The following is a 24,380-nucleotide window of genomic DNA, read 5'->3' on the forward strand; positions in this document are numbered from 1 at the left end:
AGCGGACGTTTCCCATTTTTTACCGATACAATTTGGACAAATTTTTTGTGGTGCTCACCGCACACTGGCAAGTTACATAAATCACACTGCATTTTCGATTTCCTTTGTTTTTTTGTATTCACAAAATTTTACAGCCAGTTCTGTTGGGAGTAGCTCCTTGCTCAATTTCTTCACGAGCTGCCTCTCAGGTGGAGTCATGTTCAGTAATCTATAAATACTGTCCCATAGGTCATGCGGAATTGGTGTGTCAAGCCTTGCCTTCATCCAAGGTGCTGTAAACTGTTCAGAAAGCGTCAACATAAAACCAAATCTCGACAATGGTTTTGTTTGATCGTTGTTTCTCTCTTTCCCTTGGTTTTTGTAAAGATTATGGAGGTACACAGTACAGGCATTTATGCAAGTAATGTTTATCATGTTGTAAAAAACGCATACATTCCATTGACGTGTTTTTCGGCCAATGTTTTAGTATTGACACACTTGATCAAACGCGTCGACACCCGCTTTGGCGCGACCGCTGCGGTCGCAGGTTCGAATCCTGCCTCGGGCATGGATGCGTGTGATCTCCTTAGGTTGGTTAGGTTTAAGTAGTTGTAAGTTCTAGGGAGGTCATCAGTCGCCTAGAACTTAGAACTAATTAAACCTAACTAACCTAAGGACATCACACACATCCATGCCCCAGGCAGGATTCGAACCTACGAACGTAGCGGTCGCTCGGTTCCGGACTGTAGAGCCTAGAACCGCACGGCCACTCCTGCCGGCTAAAACCCACTAACTGTTCATCTATAGTAAGATACGAACTTGGTTGATAATTGGTCTTACATTTTTCAGGTAGAAAATTTCAAATTTCAGAGAAAAACGCGAATTTGTCTACCTTTCGTCTTTCTTCTCGCGTCTGGGAATCGTCAAATTGTAAGTTGCCACTAATAAAAACAAAGCGGTTGCGAGACAGTGTAGCTTGGAATCGATCTCCACTTATCGTGCGGTCATACAGCCGTTTGATGGAGGCATGACTATTTTTCGTGGCTCCAGACAAAACAAGAAGACCAATAAAAGCTTCCAGCTCTTCTACAACTACTGATTTGAAGAGAGGCTTGCATTTCTTCTCGGCTGAAAAATGCATTTTTTTCTTGTCCATATTTTCATTAGTGTATTTCACTACAAGATGCATTAGGGAATGTGTGAAAAATGCTCTGAAGCATTCGACAGGCGTCTTGGCATCAGCAGCGGGGCCAAGGGTCTTAACACTCAGATGTACTTTTTTTTAGTGTCTTCGTCGCAGTCGTTATCATGGATATTTTTCTCCAGACTGAGGCCATTCTTCCCTTTAACCTCTGATCCGTCGATGTAAATTTGCAAGCTCTCAGCTTCCTCTTGCACTACCATCTTCTCAACTTCATCTGCTACGCGTGGTTTACGATATCTTCCTCTTTCTACGTGGTTGTAAAGGTTTTGACGACAGTGAAGAGTCCTTTAGAGAAGTTCCGGGTACGACATAGTCGCACCGTCTCTAACTGCTTCTTCATCATCTGAAGGGATGAATTCAGGATCGTCATCTGAGGAGTGTTCTGATTTCGAATGGGAACGTTCTTCTACTGCAGTATCACCATCTCCGTCCCATAGTAGCGATTCAACTTCAGAGGCAGTCATCATCTGACAAAGGTTTTGTCAATTCTGCTAACATTTCATTATCAGTGTAGAATCGCTTTTCCCACTTAGATTCCATTCTGACAATAGTAGGAACAAGTCAAAAGAGGGATACTGTAAGATAAAATACGGACTACTGATAAGCACACCACGGCCTCTGAGACCTAGATACTGACATACTTACAACCACACCATAGGCCTCCCAGGCCTAGGGACAATTTACATGTAAGCCACACCAGAGGTCTCTGAGGCCTAGTTGTTTACCTGAACGGGCCGACAGGGACGGAAGTGTCGTGCACTGTACACTAGCTCAGAGATAACTAACTAGAGGAGGCTTACATGAGAGTCACGCCCCTCCAGCTGTGTTGGAGCAGGATTAGATAGGTCTGAGAGCATCTGGGCCTCAGGTGCCCATGGTGTGGCCGGCGGGGTTAACAGTCACTGTATTCCAGAATGAGATTTTCACTCTGCAGCGGAGTGTGCGCTGATATGAAACTTCCTGGCAGATTAAAACTGTGTACCCGACCGAGACTCGAACTCGGGGCCTTTGCCTTTCGCGGGCACACAGTTTTAATCTGCCAGGAAGTTTCATATCAGCGCACACTCCGTTGCAGAGTGAAAATCTCATTCTGGAAACATCCCCCAGGCTGTGGCTAAGCCATGTCTCCGCAATATCCTTTCTTTCAGGAGTGCTAGTTCTGCAAGGTTCGCAGGAGAGCTTCTGTAAAGTTTGGAAGGTAGGAGACGAGGTACTGGCAGAAGTAAGGCTGTGAGTACCGGGCGTGAGTCGTGCTTCGGTAGCTCAGTTGGTAGAGCACTTGCCCGCGAAAGGCAAAGGTCCCGAGTTCGAGTCTCGGTCGGGCACACAGTTTTAATCTGCCAGGAAGTTTCAGTCACTGTATTGATTGTTATTTACACTAAAGTCTTGAAACTTGGTACAGCTGTATTATTTAATGAATGTATTCAAGTACTATAATTAGAACTTTCTATTATAAATACAAATGGTGCTTAATCTGTTTTGGATAAGGACCTTTCTGTTCCAAATTTGGTTTTTAGTAAATTACTTGAAAACTATTAGAGATAGCCTAATGGAGTCACATAGTTAATGCTCTTACATCAAATTGAGGCTACATACGACTTTCGTCTTTCTGAGTAACATTTAACGCCTTCAGTTTGGTGCAAAAGCGCCAACTTTGACCAAAATATTGCACCGATCAGGTAGAGGCTTGTAACTTTTGACTGACATAAATTTGCACATTCTGAACAATTTTGGCTTTCTAGGTTCATTATTTAGCACCACTTATTTTTTCTTAAAATATCGTATTTAGCGAAACATTCATCTAGTCATTCTCAGTTTTAACATTTTTAACATTAATATACTGAAGCATACACTGACAAAGTTAGGAAACGTTATTTCAATTTTTAATTTCGCTCTTAGATTATGGCGCAATACTTTGTACGCTACGCGCAGGCGCGCAATGTTAACGTAGCGCTAGTAGTAGGGAACTGGGGTAAAAGTTCCAGCGCACTTATTCGCCTCTGTATCTCTCACAATGATACAGCGCTTGTTTCGCCACAAACTCCACATTATATAGGCGTGTCCGGACATTTCTGATCAGGGTATTTGCGGCTAGCAACCGACACCCATTGCATCTCTACCCAACTGACACAGTTGCTATGCGTCTGTTACGAGGGTTGTGCAGAAAGTAATACTCCACTTGTTTTTCTCAGCGGAAAACAATACGAAACATTACGTATGTATTATTTGAAGTCTCCTGAATGAGCGCGCCAAGTTTCTGTCACTTCGACAAATACCGTAGCTGCAGGACAGTTTCAAAATGGCGTCTGTAAGTAACGTACGTTACAGACAACGTGCCGTCATTGAATTTCTCACTGCAGAGAAAGAAACTGTGGGGAATAATCACAAACGCGTGTGCAAAGGCTGTGGAGCATCTGCTGTCGACAGAAGTACAGTTAGTTTCTGAGCACGAAGTGTGAGGTCGACAGCAAGCGGTTCGGCCTGCCTGGGTGGCCGAGCGGTTCTAGGCGCTACAGTCTAGAACTGCGCGACCGCTACCGTCGCAGGTTCAAATCCTGCCTCGGGCATGGATGTGTGTGATGTCCTTAGGTTAGTTAGGTTTAAGTAGATCTAAGTTCTAGGGGACAGATGACCTCAGAATTTAACTCACATAGTGCTCAGAGCCATTTCAACCATTTGAACCAAGCGGTTCGGCGGAGCTCCACGATTCGCAGCGGTCGGGGAGACCATCCACGGCCGTCACACCTGACACATTGCAGCGAGCTGATGTCATTCAAGGGACAGACGCATTAGGATACGGCAGTTTGCGCTGCATCTGTCAATCAGCAAAGGAAGTGTGGATGCAGTTATATGCACGCATGGATATTCAACAGTGTGTGCTAGATGAGTCCCGCGGAGTCTAACGGAGGAGCACAAGTCGCAAAAAAAAAAAAAAGGAAAAAATCATTTGTCTTGATTTGTTGCAAAGTTTTGAAGCTGAGGGGAAGGCCTTGTCCCGGATTGTGATAGGTGATGAAACCAGGATTCACCCTTTTGAGCTCTAAACAAAACTACAGTTGATGGAGTGGAGCCATTCCCACTCCCCACAGAAAAAAATTCAAAGCAACTGCTTCCTCTGGTAATGCCATGATCACCGTGTTCTGAGATTGTGAAGCTGTGATTCTCACTGATGTGATTCCAAGAAGCCGTACCATTAATTCAGAAACATATGTCAACACATTAACAAAACTAAAGACGAGTTTCCGGTGACTTTGGCGCCACAGCAACGCTGGAGATGTTTTTCTGCAGTATGAAAACGCTCGGCGCCGCATAGGTCTGAGGACTGCTGAAGACATCACAAAACAGGGTTGGACAGTGATACCCCATCCACCCTACAGCCCTGACCTAGTCCACTCGGACTTCCATACTTTGGGCCATTAGAGGATGCCATTCGTGGAAGAAATGTTGAAGACGATGAGGTGATTCTGGCTCCGCCACCAGTACAAGGGTTGGTACCGACAGGGCATACACGCTCTTATTTGGCACTGGAGGAAGGCTATAGAACAGGATGGAGATTACGTGGAAAAACAGGGTGTGTAGATAAAACAGCGTTCCTTCATGAGTAATTCTCACTATGTTCAATGAAGGTATGTCGAAGAGAAGAATGCGGTGCATTACTCTCTAGGAAACCCTCGTGCCATCAGCTTAAATCAGTTAGGAACTTGAAAGGAATTTAAGAGTCAATAGTAGTCACTAAGGAAATATAATGGATATTCTACACAAGCCTAGTCCTGGTGATATTCTGTGAATATGATGCACTAATTTGCCAGGTTTTCAAAAATCGTTGATCCGTTGTAGACCAGCACACGTGGTAACGTGAAGGTGTTATATAAAACTCCAATCTCCCGTAAACACGCAAAGAAGGTTCAAAACGCTCTGAGCACTATGGGACTTAACTTCTGTGGTCATCAGTCCCCTATAACTTAGAACTACTTAAACCTAACTAACCTAAGGACATCACAGTCATACATGCCCGAGGCAGGATTCGAACCTGCGACCGTAGCGGTCGCGCGGTTCCAGACTGAAGCGCCTAGAACCGCTCTGCCACTCTGGCCGGCACGCAAAGAAGGAAACAGAACGAAGCGCTAAAGCACATAGACGAAAACTAGCATGCCGTCGCTTCTACTCAGAAGCACTTGATTGGTTTAACACTTTGCGGACCACGTTCTGCAGCTGCGGGTACTTCTCTGGTGACCAACTACTGCATTTCAAATTATACTTCGTGAAGGTTATCTAATTATCCGCAGGACATCTTACATACGTTATAGCGTTTCAGTGTACACAAGTTTTTTTTTCCTTTCATCGCGATCTTGGCAATTCTTTCAGTGCTGAATTCCATTCCTAGCTTCACAACTTCACATGTGTCATGAGCACCATCTATACAAATCGCACGTAAATTCAATTTCTATTTTGTGTTAATTGATCATATGTTGTATGTTCCTGCGATGCAGAATGGATACCAGTCTATCATTCGCCTAAACATATGTAACTGCCTAAAACCACATTCAGGCTGGCTGGTATACCAGAGCAAAGAGCTTTAATCCAGCGCACGTGTTCGATGTGGTGCTCAGTTTGGCAAGATAGCGGTCCACGTGTAACATTATAAACGTAGTTTCCCACTTACTGCAGTTGTCTTAAGCTACAGTATTACGTAATGTGCCGTTTGTGTGCTAAGCCCCGTTTATATTCACACCAATTGCTAGAGCTTGAGATAAGAGTACACTTGGCACACTGCGCAAAATTTGTATGCAAGGAGTTCTACGCAGATGAAGGAGAGAGGCAATTTATGCCTAATTCAATGTCTCATTTAAACGTATTCATTTGCTAAACATTTTAGGACGAATATTTGGGCGCCATGCTGAAGTAGTGAATTTTCATGGAAAAATCTTCCGAGAAAATTAGGTAACATTACTTCCTCCAACACAAATCTCAGGAAAATCGGAGAAATTAAAGCTCATGCGGAGATACCTGTGGTGTAAGGGTAACGAAGGAGAAAACCAGTATTTTACAAAAAGTTTTCTTAAGCAACCAGAACTTCAGTTTCTATAGATGTTGCGAAGTGATTAGATTTCGACAAATTCTCAGAATTCGTGCTGTATAAAGAAGCACCAATTTCATTTTTAAAATGTAAAGGATTTCAGACGAAGGAGCAATTATATTTCAAGAGTGTGGATGTATATAGCCATCAAAAGAGCTTTATTACATTATTTTTTTCAGTTCCGCGAAATGAAAAAGTTTCCTTGTCATTTAATTTGAAATTAAGGATAAATTTAATTTGAATAAAGAAAGAAGTTGCCCCATTAAACGACGTAGTTACGTTTGTTAATTTCTTCCGTCGTCCAGGAGAATAAAAAGCACAGAAGCAGATCGAAAAGGCAACTAAGGAAAGCGAGTCGAAGGGCTATAAGGAAAGGTAAGGAGGCCTAATTTAAAAAATAGCACTTAGCGTCTTTGACTAGCAATAAAAGTCCTCTATCCCAAATTCATATCCACCTGCTCCTTAAATTTTGAATAAAAATCAATAGCAACGGTAACCGAAGATATCCAGATAAGGAGTCTAACCCTCTTGCTCGTAGGGTGGAAAAATACTCTGAAAGGTGAGAGAATCAGCCATGATTAACGGCCTGAGGATGCAAAAAGGCAACTTAAACCATTGTATTAGACACACATGATGTATACCCATAGGGTATGTGGCCTGTAATTCAAAAGTCTCGTGATGAACACTTCTTTTGCAAAAGATTTCGGATTAGCCCCAGTTCAGATCTCTTGGAGAGGACCGCTAAAGTGGAAGTAGCTATAAGAAAAAGAGTGAATAATCAACGAAAAAGTAAAGTCGCGGTTCGAATCCTGCCTCGGGTATGGATGTGTGTGATGTACTTAGGTTAGTTAGGTTTAAGTAGTTCTAAGTTCTAGGGGACTGATGACCTCAGATGTTAAGTCCCATAGTGCTCAGAGCCATTTTTTTTAATGTTAGAAGCTTGAACTTAGTAGGGAAGCTAGAAAACCTGAAAAGGGAAGTTTAGTCTTATTGTGCCTATAGAGGGGGGGCTTGTGAAGTGAAATGGAAAGAAGATAAGGATTTATGGGCAGACGAACATAGGGTAATACCAATGCAGCAAAAAATGCAGTGGGAGCAGGATTCGTTGTGTATAAAAAGGTATGGCAGAGATTGAATTACTGTGAACAGTTAAATGATAGGCTTCTTCTCATTAGAATCGACATCAAACCAACGCCAAGAACAACAGCTCAAGTATACATGCCGACATTACCAGCAGAAGATGAAGAAATGGAGAAAGTATGTGAGGATATCGAACAGGTAATTTAGTATGTAAAGGGGATGATAATCTAGTAATTATGAGTGATCGGAAAGTAGTAGTGGAGGAGGGAATGGAAGACAGTCACAGGAGAATATGGTCCTGGCAGTAGAAATGAGAGAGGAGATAGACTGAGTTCTGTAATAAATTTGAGTTTGTACTAGCGAATATACCATTCAAAATTCATAAGAATAGGAGTATACCTAGAAAAGGCAGGGAACAGGAGAAGATTCCAGCTGGATTACATCATCGTCAGACAGATTTCCAGAAATCAGATATCGGATTGTAAGGCATATCCAGGAGTAGATATAGACTCAGATCACTATTTGCTAGTGATCAAGAGTACAGTGCAGCTTACGAAAATCGTCCGGAAGAATTAATGTGGACAAGCATTGGATACAGAAGTACTGAGGAAGGATGAGATGCGTCTGAAGTTCTCTAGGTATCTAAATATTACAATAGTGAGTACTGCTGTAGGCAGTTCTGTTGAAGAGGAATGGATACCTCTAAAAACGACGATCACAGATGTTGTACAGACAAACATAGGTCCAAGAAAGGTAGTTGTGAGAAACCTTGGGTAACAGAACAATGAAGTACAACATCGCTCAGGGAAAGACAAGACAACAGCAACATAAGCAACTTACGAACGAAATAAAGAGGAAGTGCAGGCAAGCCAACACGAAATGACAGCAGGAAAAGTTGATGAAATCTAGAACGAAATGGTCGTAGAAAGGACAAAGTCAGCATATAGAAAAGTTAAGGCAACTTTCGATGAAATTAAAAGCAAGGGCGTCAACATTAGGAATGGAATTGAAATATCACTGTTAAATCCACAGCAGAGAGCTTATAGGTCGAAAGAATACACTGAATAATTCTGCGAGGGGGGGAGGGGGGGACTTGTCTGAAGATGTCATAGGAGAAGAAATGGGAGTCGATATGGAAGACGTTTGCGATCAAGTACTAAAGTTAGACTTTAACAGAGCTTACGAAGACTTGCGATCAAATAAGGCAGAAGAGATAGATAACATTCTATCAAAATTCCAACAGTCAATTGAGATAATGGCAGTCAATTTATTATTCAAGTTGGTCTGTAGAATCTATAATACTGGAGATGTACCATCAGAATTTTGAAGAAATATCAACCGCACAGTACCGAAGAAACCAAGGGCAGGCATGTGCGAGAACTACCACACGATCGGCTAAACATCTCATGAATCCAAGTTGCTAACAATAATAATAAACAGAGGAATGTAAAGAAATCTGATCTGCTAGAAGAGGACTGTTTTGGCTTTTGAAAAGCTTTAGGCACCAGGGAGGCAGTTCTGGCGTTGCGTTTGGTAATGGAAGCAAGACTTCAGGAAAGGCAAGACACGTTCGTAGCACTTATCAACTTCGAAAAATCTTTCGATTGTGTAACATGGTGCAAGGTGTTCGAAATTTTGAGAAAATGGGAGTAATCTATATGGAAAGACAAGTAATATACAACATGTACAAATAGGAATAGAAGACCAAGACCGAAGTGCTTCGAATAAAAGGTGTGCAGGCAGGGGTGCAGCGTTTCACTCCTAATATTCAATCTATACACTGAAGAAGCAATGACGGAAATAAAAGAAAGGCTCAAGAGTGATATAAATATAGAGTGAAGAGATATCAACGGTAAGATTCGCTGACGACATTATTACCCACAGTGAAAGTGAAGAATTACATGACGTGTTGAAAGAAATGGACAGTCTAATAAGTACAGAATATGGATTGAGACTAGGTCTAAGAAAGAGGAAAGTAGCGGAGGTGAGATTAGTGATAAACCTAAGGTCAAAATTAATGACCAGAAAGAAAACGAAGGTAATGAATTCTGCTATCTTCGAAGAAAATTAACAGAAGATAGACGAATCAAGATGAATATAAGAAACAGACTAGCACAGTCAAACAGGGCATTCCAGGGAAGAAAATGTCTGCTAGAATCAAACATAGGCCTTAATTTGAGGAAGACATTTCTGAGAATGTGCGTTTGGAACACTGCATTATATGGTAATAAATCATGGACTGTGGGAACACCGGAAGCGAAGAGAATGGAATCACTTGAGATAGACTGAGAAAATATGGAATGAGAGTTTCTTCGCTGAATCGGTGAAGAAAGGAAGATCTGGAAAACATTGATAGAAGTCAGGAAAAGATGACAAGCACATGTGCTAAATCATCAGGAAATAGTTTCTTTGGTACTTGAGAGAGCTGTAGAAGATAAAAACAGTTGGGGAAAACACGAATTGGAATACTTCCAGCAAATAAATGAGGAGTAGAGTGCCACTGGTACTCTAAGATGGAGAAGCTGGCAGAAAAGATGAACTCGTGGCAGGCCACACCACTCCAGTCAAAAGATTGTTGAAAAAAAGAAAGAAAAGCGCAAGCTTGCGACAGACACTCGAGAATGGAACACGCAAGAGAGGGAATAATGTTAACAGCACAAGGCCCCCGTCACACACCATCCGGTGCTTGAAGAGCATACACGTGGATTTAGAAGTAAATCTGTCAGATTTTCCTATACAGACGTTACACTTCGCTAAACCCAATACCTAAGAAAAACATTAGTTTTTTGTTGCGAGGTCAGTATTCGAGCGAAAGCATTGTCAAGAAATCTAGATGAGCGTTACAACCTAATACAGACGGTGTACTTCCCACCTAGGACACAGAAGAAAATTAAATCACAAATAACATCACCGCAAATTTTTCTGTAATTGAGGGGCACACTGAAGAAGCAAGTAGTCGCAGTCAGGACTTGATTCACAAATATAAAACAAAGTATTTTATGACGATTCATATTCTTAAATAAAAAACAAAGAGTTAACGATATTGGTCCGCGTATGATTCAAACATTTCAAAACAATCTTGAACGCAATATTTTTTGAGAGGACAAGAAACGTACAACTTCAATCACAAATACTATACATTTGCACAAAACTCCATAATACTTCTTTGCTAGCTCCTTCCCCCTTAAGTTATGCAATCCGCAGAAGCATTACTGAGTTGATCGTATGAGAATGTAATGTCATGTAGAAGGATACCAAAAAGTATTTACCAATGAAGGACAGTCGAGTCCATTTACAGAGTTTTACGATAGGCATTACTAAAAACTGCTGAAGAACGTTATCGGACAAGCTAAAACAATGCATTGCACATAGAAAGCACGTAGCTTTCAGAACAAAATCAAAACTATATGCTCATTTGTGGAAGAAGTATCAAGGCTGAAGATGGCTGTTCAATGTATTATACCTCCTCTGTGGGAGAATGAACTGTTTATTTACGATAATGAGAGAAGCTGAAGAAATGAATTAAAATTTGTGCTATGGTGGGGACTTGAACCCGGGTCTCCTTGCTTTCTAGACAGGTGTGCTGCCTGTTACACCACCGTTGCAGTAAAGGTAAAACATCTGCACGGACTGCCCTAATCCAACACCCTCCCCAACACAAAGTTCAGTTCACGTTTTCAGTTTATTTTCCCCTTCTTATATAGTCACTATTGCTGAGGCTCTCCAGTATTGGGACAGGACCACAGTATTGGACGTAATGGGGACATCCAGCCTGTACCTCAGGCATAGGTGATCTATAGATCTGATATAATTAAATTTTCCTTGACACATTTGAGTCTAGATTTTATCTACGATAATGACAGAAGCTGTTTATTACTGCCCAGAGGTTGGTAGACGAATTCTAACTATGGTAACACCACAGTCTGCCTAAGTGTTTGGGAGTGCAGGACATGTACGCGAATCTGCAAGTAGTTGTACCTTTGTTCACCTGTCAGTGGTGGATACCACACCCTTAGAGTTAGTCCTGCAAACAAGTTCAGCTGCCCCGACCTAACCAGCAAATACGATTAATAAATAAGCACAGTTCAGCTGCACCAGTGCAAAACTCCGTGACAAAAGTTAAAAAGTCACTAAGACGATTCCATAAAATTACATTCTTTCAATAATTGATAACTAATTTATTAATTTAGCATCTGTTGTGACTTGGCAAGACAGCCAAGCCAGTACGAGGTGAAGCCGAAAGGCACGCGTTTAAGCTCACGCAGGCTGGCGTGAGGTCTGGAACAGGACACGGAAATGAACTAGCAAAAACAGGACGTAGCTGTAGAATACTTAACTTTAATCCATAATTGGTGAACATCGGTCTGACGGTACATGCATCACAAGATAAATAGCAATTGATAATGGCGCCCTGCTAGGTCGTAGCAAATGACGTAGCTGAAGGCTATGCTAACTATCGTCTCGGCTAATGAGAGCGTAATTTGTCAGTGAACCATCGCTAGCAAAGTCTGCTGTACAACTGGGGCTGAGTGCTAGGAAGTCTTTCTAGACCTGCCGTGTGGCGGCGCTCGGTCTGCAATCACTGATAGTAGCGACACGCGGGTCCGACGTATACTACCGGACCTAGGCCGATTTAAAGGCTACCACCTAGCAAGTGTGGTGTCTGGCGGTGACACGACACCACAGCATCTGACAATGTAAACCCAATGTTGGACTTACTAAGTTCATTTAAACCTTAACTGCGTTTGATCATTAAGATTGAAGTTCAGTTGAGCTAAATCACCAAATGTCATCCACCAACGAACAGTTACCGAAAACTGGACAAAGTCTGAAAAAAAGTTTCAGCACCGCACCTGAAACCCAACTAAACAACGGAACGGTTGGACTATAAATGTCGAAACTTACTTTAAATTTTTTTCACTGCTGCTTAACTTTGTAAAAATACCGTGTGCAGAATTTAAGTTGCTGTCATAAACGGGAAGTTACTCATTTACTAAATACAACATTTTTTTCGCACGGTTTACGCTCATAAAATTGCCTGGTGTACAGCTCCGATTTCTCGTATGCGCGACGTGGCGTTCTCTTGACACTGCTCCCGATCGTCTTCCAGACGAGTGCCGAATCACCAGTTGAAAGCGGTAGAAACATAACCTATTATCCATAGGGAAATACTGCTTATATTTAATTCGTAACGTTCTTTTCAAATTTTAAGAAGTATACAGAAATAAATACGAGATATCCAACATGACAACGTTAACATAATTTCTTGTAAATACTGTAAAAATGTCAAATACTCGTAAATGCTCCAAACGAATATAATTTTTACAAATAGATCACAAATTACGGTCGAAATTTGATACCACTTTGACTAGTAGACAGATTTCGACGTTTTTCTACAGTATTAAGCTTTTAAACGTGGGGAAAGGAAGGTTGGTAGTGTATTAGCTATTGCAGTTTAACGAATATTGTCAAAGATTTGAACTGAAACTGCGTTGATCTATCCATAATACTTTGCTCTGTCAGTGATCTGTAAAATATTTGCCAATGACGGTAAAATACTCTTTCTAACTGAAACTTCCTGGCAGATTAAAACTGTGTGCCCGACCGAGACTCGAACTCGGGACCTTTGCCTTGCGCGGGCAAGTGCTCTACCAACTGAGCTACCGAAGCACGACTCACGCCAGGTACTCACAGCTTTACTTCTGCCAGTACCTCGTCTCCTACCTTCCAAACTTTACAGAAGCTCTCCTGCGAACCTTGCAGAACTAGCACTCCTGAAAGAAAGGATATTGCGGAGACATGGCTTAGCCACAGCCTGGGGGTTGTTTCCAGAATGAGATTTTCACTCTGCAGCGGAGTGTGCGCTGATATGAAACTTCCTGGCAGATTAAAACTGTGTGCCCGACCGAGACACGAACTCGGGACCTTTGCCTTGCGCGGGCAAGTGCTCTACCAATTGAGCTGTGAGTACCGGGCGTGAGTCGTGCTTCGGTAGCTCAGTTGGTAGAGCACTTGCCCGCGCAAGGCAAAGGTCCCGAGTTCGAGTCTCGGTCGGGCACACAGTTTTAATCTGCCAGGAAGTTTCATATCAGCGCACACTCCGCTGCAGAGTGAAAATCTCATTCTACTCTTTCTAACTGTTGAAATATGTACGTTCGCCGTACCATGTGGAATCAAACATATCTGTATTTTTCAGTCAACGTGATTTCGAAAAGTGACTGGTAATAATTAAGAATTATTATGACCTGAGCATGAACCTAGAAGGAGCATTGATTTGTTTCAAGAAAACAGAAAACTAGCTAGACGTATGAAAAATGTAATATTTTTCTTTCCCATTTTTCCAGACTTAGATGAGGTTATTATAATTTGTCACGTGCATAACGTTCATCATTTTGCACGTGGTCCAAAGTTTACGGTGGATTCAGGCAGGTACCAATGAACCATCCAGGAATTCCCGATCTATTATGCATAATGGCCTAACTGGAAAAATGACTGCACAGTCGGCTTTGTATGTTTTCCCTCGTTTAAATTAAACTATCTTTTAACTCGTACTTCATTTTCGAAACAATGCTGATCTCCAACGTACGCGCAAGAGTTTTAAATCTTGAATTCTTGATCTTTTCATTTTTTAAGAGAAGCTTCTAGCATTTCAGTTTGAACAATAACCTCATCCGACGTTTTCTTGCCCGCCATTTTACGAGTTTTTTCTTGCGAGGAACTCTAGGTGTAGAAGCTGTAAATTCGTCTGCTGGTACACTGTTAGTAATGTCTAAAGCCCACTTACACGAGATGCTACTGCTGACACTAAAATGAATTTTGTGTGGCTTCAGAAAAAAATCTCAGGGAGACGCCCTTTTAACGTCGCCATTTTTTCTGCTCGACTCTAAAATTTTCCTGTAACTGCGTTTTTCAACTTACATATATCACGTTCTGAATGGCCACATAGAAATTTCTTTTCAACAGCACTAATACGTAGCCATTTCTTACCATCTTCGTTCAGCCAATACACCACCGCTTTTCATTTGTATGACAAGAAAATTTTAGTTCGTTACTTGTCTTTCGGAGACAATTGTTAGCCTATGTGGCACTTTCAGTGCAAGATTCTTCATGGGAATAACTATTTTCAGTTCATCATTCGGTTTATTCGCAGTCTTTGATGAAGAGTGTTTCACTCGTCACTGATCATATGTAAGTCTACGAACACACTGTTAACAAGAAAAGTAAAGCACCCTGACCACACAGAATGCATAGTCGGTTTCTTCATGTCTGTTCATTCGCAGTCTTTAATGCCGAGTGTCTAGTCGTTACAAACCATATGTAGGCCTACGAACAACACTGCCTGACAAGAAAAATGGACCACCATGATTACACAGAATAGATGATCGGTTTCTTCATGTCGGTTCATTCGCAGTCTTTAGTGCCGAATGTTTCAGTCGTTACTAACCATATGTAGGCCTACGAACACACAGCTTGACAGAGGAAGCGATCACCCCGATCACGCAGAATACATGATCGGTTTCTTCTCTTTGTTGATTCGCAGTCTTTAAGGTCGACTCTTTCAGTTGTTACTAACCATATATATGTAGGCCGACGAACTACACTGCTTGACACGAAAAGTCAACCACCCTGACCACCCAGGGTACATTATCGGTTTCTCCATGTCGGGTGATTCGCAGTCTTTAATGTCGAGTGTTCCAGTCTTTACTAACTATATGTAGGCAAACGAACCACACTGCCTGACAAGAAAGCGAACTACCCTGACCACCAAAAACACGTGGTCGGAAGTCAATGTAATTTCGAATACGCACACACCATAGGCGGATATGTAAATGATTAGAAAAACAAAACTCTGAGAGAGGAGAATGGGCACCAGAGTGCATTAATGCTGTTCGTGCTTAGTGCTGTTCCCAGACTCTGTAGCGTATATAGCGTATATAAGGGGTTTCAACAGAGTCAGATGTTGGTAATCACTTACATGAGTCAGTGTTATCAGCACCTCCAGAGTTTAGAGGGGGGTCTCACCGTGGAATTCCATTTGGCCGGCTGGCCGAGTCGTGCAATATCCAGACTTGGGGGGAACTCTGATGTGATATTGGCCAGATGTAGGATTACATGGGAACTTCCGGGCGGGCAGACTCGTCATCAAGGTTAAGGTCGACCCTGTCGGACCACCACAAATAAGGATCGCCGTATTGTATATCAAACACATCGCTACACCTTCTCGAGTGCACCTGCCATCCGAGAAGAAGAAATACACTCCTTAAAACATTCTGTGTCATTCTGCACCAGTGGTCGCAGATTAGTTGCAGGAGGAAAATGGTTCAAATGGCTCTGAGCACTATGGGATTTAACATCTGAGGGCATCAGTCCCCTAGAACTTAGAACTACTTAAACCTAACTAACCTAAGGACATCACACACATCCATGCCCGAGGCAGGATTCGAACCTGGGACCGTAGCAGTCGCGCGGTTCCGGACTGAAGCGCCTAGAACCGCTCAGTCACCGTGTCCGGCTTGCAGGAGGACTTAGGACTTACCGCCTCATGCTGAAGCTGAAGTTAATACCAAAACACAAACGCCAAAAGGCAAACCGGACTGGTGATGAATGACGATGACTGGTGATGAATGGCGTAGGATTGTGTTCGGCGATGAATCGCAGTCCTCTACTACCACGGATGAGCACCGTCGGCTAATATGGCGGCGACCTTGGAAGGAATCCCATTCTTTCAGTTTTTAGAGAGGCACAGCGGTGTTACTCCTGGCGTCATGTTGTGGCGAGCCATCGGGTGCGATTTCCATTCACCCCTGATAGCGACTGAGTGACCTATGACGGCACAACGGCAGATCACGGACATCCTGCGTCCTCATATGTAAACTCTCACGGCCAGAACAATGCCAACAGAACAATGCTCATCCAGATATGGCACGTATCTCCAAGAGCTGTCTGCCTGATGTTGAGTTGCTCCCTTGACCAACAAGATCCCCCGACCTGTGTCCGATAGGACGTGTCTAGGACCATCTCGAACGTCAACTCCGTCCAGGTGGCAGTGGCCAAAATATCAATGACGGGTTACAACAGTTGTGGGCCAACTTCCCTCAGGAGAGGATACAACGGCTTTATGACACTCTTCCCACCCGAGTCAGTGCATGCATCCAGGTCAGAGGCGATTGAAATTCACACTGATAAAATGGGCTCATACTGTCTACTTCATGCCAGCCGCGGTGGCCGTGCGGTTCTAGGCGCTTCAGTCCGCAACCGCGCGACTGCTACGGTTGCAGGTTCGAATCCTGGATGTGTGTGATGTCCTTAGGTTAGTTACGTTTCAGTAGTTCTAAGTTCTAGGGGACTGATGACCTCAGATGTTAAGTCCCATAGTGCTCAGAGCCATCTGAACTTTTTTTTTGTCTACTTCTTTGTAAAGTTGACTCGATTTTGTTATCACTGAAGTAACATCATATACTCTTTAAACCCGTGAAATTTAATTTCGTTTCCTGCTCTACTCCAGGATGATTGACCTTTTTTTGTTGTTGTTGTTAGGCAGTGTATCCAGTCACTGGCCAAAAAATTTAAACACTATGACACTTCACATAGTCTTCAGGCGTGTTTCTCGCATTCATTTCGTATTTAGTTTATGTCAGCAGGCAAGTAACAAAATATTCATAGCGTTCCCCATAACCTATTCGATGAGTCTGAATGTGAATAATAATTTTTGGAGCGCGAAATATAGTCAGAACAGTGTGTTTCCAAATATTTAGGAGAAACTAAAGGAAAGACCCGAAAAATAAACCAATATTGACTCCCATTTTTAACAAATCCTTGAAGTGAGATTCCTCTTCAAAGAGCGCTGAGGTGGTAGAAAGATGGCCGTAATTTCCTGATAGTGCGCACTACGCTCGCTGTAACAACAGATATCAAACCCAGGCGTCTATCTTTTAGTTTTAAACTCCGCATCAGGAATTACCCTTTATAATGATATTTATTATCATCTTAGAGTGTGTATCAGCAGTTTAGATTTAGCATGTGGGTTTTAAGTGACGTTAATTACGAGTGGCAAAAATAATCTCAGAATAGTTTTACGGGACCGTTTTTACCGTTCCCTTGCAAGTAAATATCATGCTCCCTAGTTTTGGAGTTCCAGAAGTTTCTGGAGCGCTACCCACAAGTTACACAGTATCAAATCGCGTGAATTCTCGGCTGCTCTCCCCATTGCTATATATGAACCAAACGAATTCTCTCGATCAACCCACGGCGGTTACGTTTCCTTTAAAGAGCAAAATGGTCAATAATTGAAATATCATAATGATACGCATAAACATGTACATATTAAAAGATGCGTCTTACCTTTTTGATCTTCTTGTTGTTACATGACGTGATATTTTCAAAAACATTTGATGACAAATGACTAAATTTACGAGAGAATGAAAACTGTTTTATTTTCATATAAGTTTTCATTCTGTTGTCAGTGGTCTTTCAGTTTTATTGCTACATGCAACAGTCTTGATGTGCTGTAAATTTTATTAGTTGCTGGTGATATTATAAGACACTGAAAAGATGTAGTCCTATAATAGGTAACGCTCTTAATCACTTACGTAATGCATCAGTAAATCGAGGCGTTTCCCATACAAATTAAAATATGCTATTCCAGACCTCTCATTAAGAAGAGTGACTCCATAGATATAAGTAACCATCGCCAGAGTCATTCCTTACATCATTTTATAAATTTTTTGTGAAGTTAATGTACTCCAAGGTCTTCTCCTTAATGTGTAAAATGGGATACTTAGCCAACCACAGTTTGGATTACAAAAGGGCAAATCTACTATCTCAGCGATTTATACATTTACAGAGTACATAGCAAAATCTTTAAATTATAAAATATCATGGTTGGGATATTTTAACTTATCGGAGGCATATGGTTTTGTCAGTCATAAAATTCTACTATAGGAGTTAAGCTTAAATAATACACGTGGTGTAGCACATGTGTTATTTAGTTCTTATTTAAGAAACAGAATGCAGAAAGTTACCCTAAGCTATTGTTCAGGTAATATAAAGAAGGATGCCACATAATTTGTATTGGAAAAAATCAGTATGAGTACCCCACAGGGTTCAGTCATTGACCCATGACTATTCTTGCTTCATGTTAGTGACGTAGCAATTTTTTTTTTTTTTTTGAGTTGGGAAGCAGAATTTGTCCTATTTGTAAATGATGGAAGCATTTTCGTAAAGCCAAGCAAACAAGCAAATAACAGAGAAAATTGTAACTGATGTTTTTGTAGCAGTTAATGACCAGTTTTGCCTAATTGTAAATCGTGGCAGTTTGTACGCCTGGGCCGGCCACTACAGGGAGGGGGGGGGGGGGAGGAGGAGGAGGGGTAGTGCTAGTCCTAGGCGCCCAACACAAGGCACGGCTCATTCGGTTTGTTATTGTCCAAAATATTCTGACTGCTATCAGTCTAATACACCAATGAGAAATAGTGAACAAGATAGAAAGTTCTAAATTGTTAGTGGTTCTTAAGAGACGAAATCCGGCCGGTGTGGCCGAGCGGTTCTAGGCGTTTCAGTCTGGAACTGCGAAACCGCAACGGTCGCATGTTCGAATCCTGCCTCGGGCATGGATGTGTGTGATGTCCTTAGGTTCTAAGTTCTGGGGGACTGATGACCTCAGATGTTAAGTCCCATAGTGCTCAGAGCCATTTGAACCATTTTGAACAGACAAAAATTTAAATTAGAAAAATTACATGTAGCTGACCTGCAAAAATGTCTAGGTACGGTTGATTTTTCCGTATTAATAATTGCCAAATTTGAGGGTACGGAAGACAGTAAATTAACATAATTTTCTTATTTTCACTGATTATTGATATCTCACGAGATATTATTCTGCGATATAACTTCTAACTTAGGCCAAAATCATTCACTGTAGAAACGAAAGCTATTAGAATTATGTATGGGGTTCAAACTTGTACATATTGCAAGTATCTTTTTAAACAGCTGGGTATATGAACCACAGCCTCACAGTACAATTATTCGCTTATGAAATTTGTTATCAACAATTCATCTGAGTTTGAAAGTAACAGATATTCACAAGTACAACACTAGAAGAAAAAAATGATCTGCATTACCTAAAACTGGTACAGAGAGGATCTAAATACAGAACCAAAAACTCTTTAATAATGTACCTAAGGAAAAAATTTGACATTCAGCAGAGATGTTTTCAAACGTAGATGAAAGATATTTATTCTCAACAGCTCCTTTTATAGAGGAATTCTTGAACAGAAAAAATTAGTCATTCATGCAGAAAAAAATCTATAAACGGCCAAAATGTAACAGTACAAATATTTTTCGTTCTTTCTTCTTTTTAATTAAAATGTGTGCTCTAGGTTTGTTCAGTTGCCACGTTCCACATCATTTAGTTTATGTGAATATGGTGTATGGAACACGTATCAAACTCAATAACTAACAAGAAATATTGGTTAATCATGTAACTGTATGCTCTTCACTCACTATGTGCGTGCCTTGTACTCATTAACATCTGGCCTCATTAATGTATCGTAATTACTGCTGTCATAACCAAACCGTATCATAGGATAATACATGAAACTGATATGTTGTTAACCTAATACATTTTGACTGATTTATAACATGATGGCATGTCATCATTTCTTTAGGAGATATAATACTCCCGTTTAATAAAAATGCACGCCATGAAGACCAGAACACTTTATTGAGCTGTTGTCCCAGAAAATTTATTACTAGTTAATTTTAATCCTTTTGGCAAGATGTTCGTTTTGATACGCTTGAATTTCTCGTAGCTCAGGTAGTTGAAAAGATATATTTCTCCACGCAGTTTAATATTACTGTTTGTTCACGTGGCCAGCTGTAGTTACTCGAATTACCGTATATGTGAGCTACCCGCCCATTTTGCGCTAGCCGCTGTAACTCTGTCCCCAGGATACAAGTGGCTGCCTCTTTGTTACCTGTCATAGCCCACACCTTCCACCTGCTCCTCTACGCGGTCAGTTTTCAGATAGATGGAAAGACTCTTTGTTAGTTAGTTAGCTAGTTAGTTTCATGTTCTATGGATCATTTTGCACGATAAATCGCGATGACGTGGAACGAGTCACTTTACATTTACTGTAGCAACTTTGTAAATAGGGAAAAAGAGATTTATAGAATGTGGCAAGCGCATTTCCTGGTTACCAGTGATCCAAACGATTTTCACAATGCAATATTTGTATGTGAGTCGGGCACCAGCAGGATCAATAGACGAACTGAGGCCAGAACATATCTTTTTTTATTTAATAAACGCCCGTGATTATGTGATGCATGTCATACATTTGCATAAGCTGGCAAATCAAAAGCTTATTGACACATTTTTAATTGGTAAATTTTATGTACATTTGAAATGTAGCAAATGCAAAGCAGTAAGCTGTTCTCCTGCGTTAAATAAGATTTAATAATGCAAATGCGACTGTTGCGCTTTAAAAATTGGGGTCCCGAAGGGTTCTCGTACAGACGCAATGCTATTGTCAATACTTACAGTATCAGAAGATTGTAACTACTTATGACAAATGATTTTAAAAAATTTTTATGCAACTGACACAAATGGCATTATGTAAGACATAAAATCGAATGTAAATGGCATAGCAAACAGCGTATTATCTCGAAGTTTACACAGCACACATTGGTGTTTAACTGCAACAAAACACAACACATACTTTTTTCAACGTGGAGTTATAGTAAAAAGGACTGTAACTACTTATGACAAATGATTTTAAAAAATTTTTATGCAACTGACACAAATGGCATTATGTAAGACATAAAATCGAATGTAAATGGCATAGCAAACAGGGTATTATCTCGAAGTTTACACAGCACACATTGGTGTTTAACTGTAACAAATACAACACATACTTTTTTCGACGAGGAGTTATAGTAAAAAGGACTGTAACTACTTATGACAAATGATTTAAAAAAAATTTATGCAACTGACACAAATGGCATTACGTAAGACATAAAATAGAATGTAAATGGCATAGCAAACAGGGTATTATTTCGAAGTTTACACAGCACATATTGGTGTTTAACTGTAACAAAACACAACACATACTTTTTTCAACGTGGATTTATAGTAAACGTGAAATTTTATTATCACAGTATCATGAAACAGTCGTAGAACTATAGCGTATTAAATTCTGAAGACGGAAGACAGATGGAAACTTAACTTGGAGGTACAATATTTAGGATATGGTGGAGCATATGGATGGTGCTGTAATTAGTGTCTCAAGTGAGACAGTGAAACGCACTTTCACTTTATTCACACCTACGATTTAATAGTTTTTGGCAACTGTGTGCATTCGCAAATAATATCTTAGACCAGGAAAAGGCAATGAGTACGTGTCAGTTCACGAACTTCGTTCAGGCCATTTTTCATGCCAATCGAAATCCCGATTCTGCGAAAGTTGTATATCAGCCGAACGTCACAATGTCACTGTCATGAAAAGGAGTAGTTGCCACTTTTGTCATAACAATGAAGAACCTTATCACTACCCTTCGTTATATGGAGTCTGGCCTCTGCACTGCCCCTTACTCGTGACACGGCACCTGGTCAAGATCAGGTACATTGCACTACGTTGTGACGTCTTACAGGAGAAACAAAAGAATTTCTTCTTGCTCAATTAAACTGTCTGAAAGACAGGACAGTTTCCTGCATCTTGGGGGAGAGTCCATCCTGCTCCCTCTTTTAAAGCCACTTGGAAGCGTAATATCCCTGAAGAGTTCCATCAATGCGCACCAGTCATTACCGTCGTGTCTAGATTCCAATACCATCACGTGTGTGAGACTGCATGAAGTGTAGAATTCAGTGATGAGGAAAAACTCAGTATTTTTCTAGCTTACTTTTAATTTAGTAGGAATCCTAAACAAGCATTCAAACTAAACGTTCCCGGGTATGATGATCGGTGGCTCGTAGCACGACCAGCGAATCAAGAATTTGTAAAAATTTGGTAGCAAGAAGCCATTGGCAAGATTGTCAGGACAATCCACGAGTAAAGAAAGGACTGCTACATTCTAAACGACGGAGGGAAGTGTTGTGACACACATTTATATAGATCCCCAAGCGAGATCACGAGATACCGCAACGAAGATGTCATCGGTCATTCAAGAGTCTTTCAAATAGTGTATCAGCGTAAATTTAAGGGCCGGCCGGTGTGGCCGAGCGGTTCTAGGCGCTACAGTCTGGAACCGCGCGACCGCTACCGTCGCAGGTTCGAATCCTGCCTCGGGCATGGATGTGTGTGATGTCCTTAGGTTAGTTAGGTTTAAGTAGTTCTAAATTCTAGGGGACTGATGACCTCAGAAGTTATGTCCCATAGTGCTCAGAGCCATTTGATTTTTTAAAATTTAAGCCTTTCCGTGTCAGACTAAACCAGCAGTTTCGTGAAAGTGATTTCTATCAACGAATCTGGTTTTGCAGACTTTTCTTGGTGTCTATTAGACAGACGGCAAATCTCACTTGCAAAAGATATTCTTTACTAACGAAGGTATATTCACGAACGTGAAGACGTAAAGTTACGCTATATGCGTAGAGTATCCTCGATAGATTCACATAGTTTAATTCTAGACTCAATGGAGTGTAAATATTTGGTGTGGAATCATCTGTGCCTTCATCACAGGACCATGTTTTATTGGAAACAGACTAGTTGGTGGCACTTAATCCATTTTTCTCGAAAGGCCTGTATTTCTATAAAACATACCACAATGAGAATTAGAAGGTGCTGCTTCAGCATGATAGTCATACATATTTCGCTTCATCAACAAGTCAGATACTGAATTAAATGTAGGCGGAGCGATGGGTAGGACGCCGTAGCATTGAAAGGTACCCTGCACGCTCTCATAACTACACAACAATGTTTTTTTCTGTGGAGAAACTTGGTAAACGTTGTGTTTCAGGCAACAGTAACGAAACTGTATGATATCAAGAGTCTTACTGTGGAAGCTTCAGGTCACATTCAGTCAGAAACAGTCCACTCTGTTTTTCACTCACCGTTTACTAATTTATAGGTGTACACTTGTAGGAAAGAAAACGTATTAATTATAATATCAGGAGTTTTACAAATATTTACTGCGTTTATGTTCATGATTGTTTAACATGTATAATTTGGTTTCATCTGTTATTTACGTCTTGCAACGTCTGAATACTGAAATCAGCCCGAAACTAACTATATGAAGTTGTTATACTGTAATAAAATGGCTCTGAGCAGTATGCGACTTAACTTCTGAGGTCATCAGTCACCTAGAACTTATAACTAATTAAACCTAACTAACCTAAGGACATCACACACATCCATGCCCGAGGCAGGATTCGAACCTGCGACCTTAGCGGTCGCTCGGTTCCAGACTGTAGCGCCTATAACCGCACGGCCACTCCGGCCGGCTGTTATACTGTAATAAAACATATTTGAAGGATTTAAAGTCATAGTGATGTAAGTACCTTCTTATCCCGTTTTGTGTTACTGAAGCATTTAGAGCACTTCTGAAAATAATCCGTATCATTTTATTTGTTAAGGTAACCCAGGACGTTCTATTTAGCACAATGAATAAAAAAAGCCATGGGTTATTTTAACTAATCCATTAGAAGCTTCAACTCCACCAATTCAGAGGTCAGTATGTTTTACCACAATAGTTTTAAATCCACCACTTACGAGTACATCATTACGTTTAGCACTTGCAAGCAAAAATATCATGGACGTAGGAGCACCTTGCAAGACATGAAAGAATTCTGGGCAAAAGAGTGTGATATTTCAACGAAATAAGTATTAAGTGTAAAGTTCCTGAACGTTTTTATGATACGAAACAGGTTTCTGCTGTTTGTTCAAATTATCTCGCACCTCCCTCATTTCTGAACGTCTATAAATTCTTTTTGTCCGTAGACATGGTAAACATAACTCATAAAGTACTTTTTAATATCGTGTTTTGCAGCGCCATTCATTCTTGACAAAATCCTTCTGCGCATTATTGTTAATAAATGTCATGACGGAGGACAGA

At 41.0% G+C, this 24,380-nt stretch overlaps 1 protein-coding gene and 2 non-coding genes across 3 annotated transcripts in view; 1 reads left to right on the forward strand and 2 right to left on the reverse strand.

The window, feature by feature from the left end:
• Positions 1–24,380, reverse strand: part of LOC124723205 — a 1,036,184-nt gene that overhangs the window by 928,922 nt on the left and 82,882 nt on the right. The window lies entirely within an intron of this gene.
• Positions 12,937–13,011, reverse strand: Trnaa-cgc. The gene has a single exon. It is a non-coding gene; the product is annotated as a tRNA-Ala (tRNA).
• Positions 13,325–13,399, forward strand: Trnaa-cgc. The gene has a single exon. It is a non-coding gene; the product is annotated as a tRNA-Ala (tRNA).

Source organism: Schistocerca piceifrons, chromosome X, assembly GCF_021461385.2.
Source record: "Schistocerca piceifrons isolate TAMUIC-IGC-003096 chromosome X, iqSchPice1.1, whole genome shotgun sequence".
NCBI lineage: Eukaryota > Metazoa > Arthropoda > Insecta > Orthoptera > Acrididae > Schistocerca > Schistocerca piceifrons.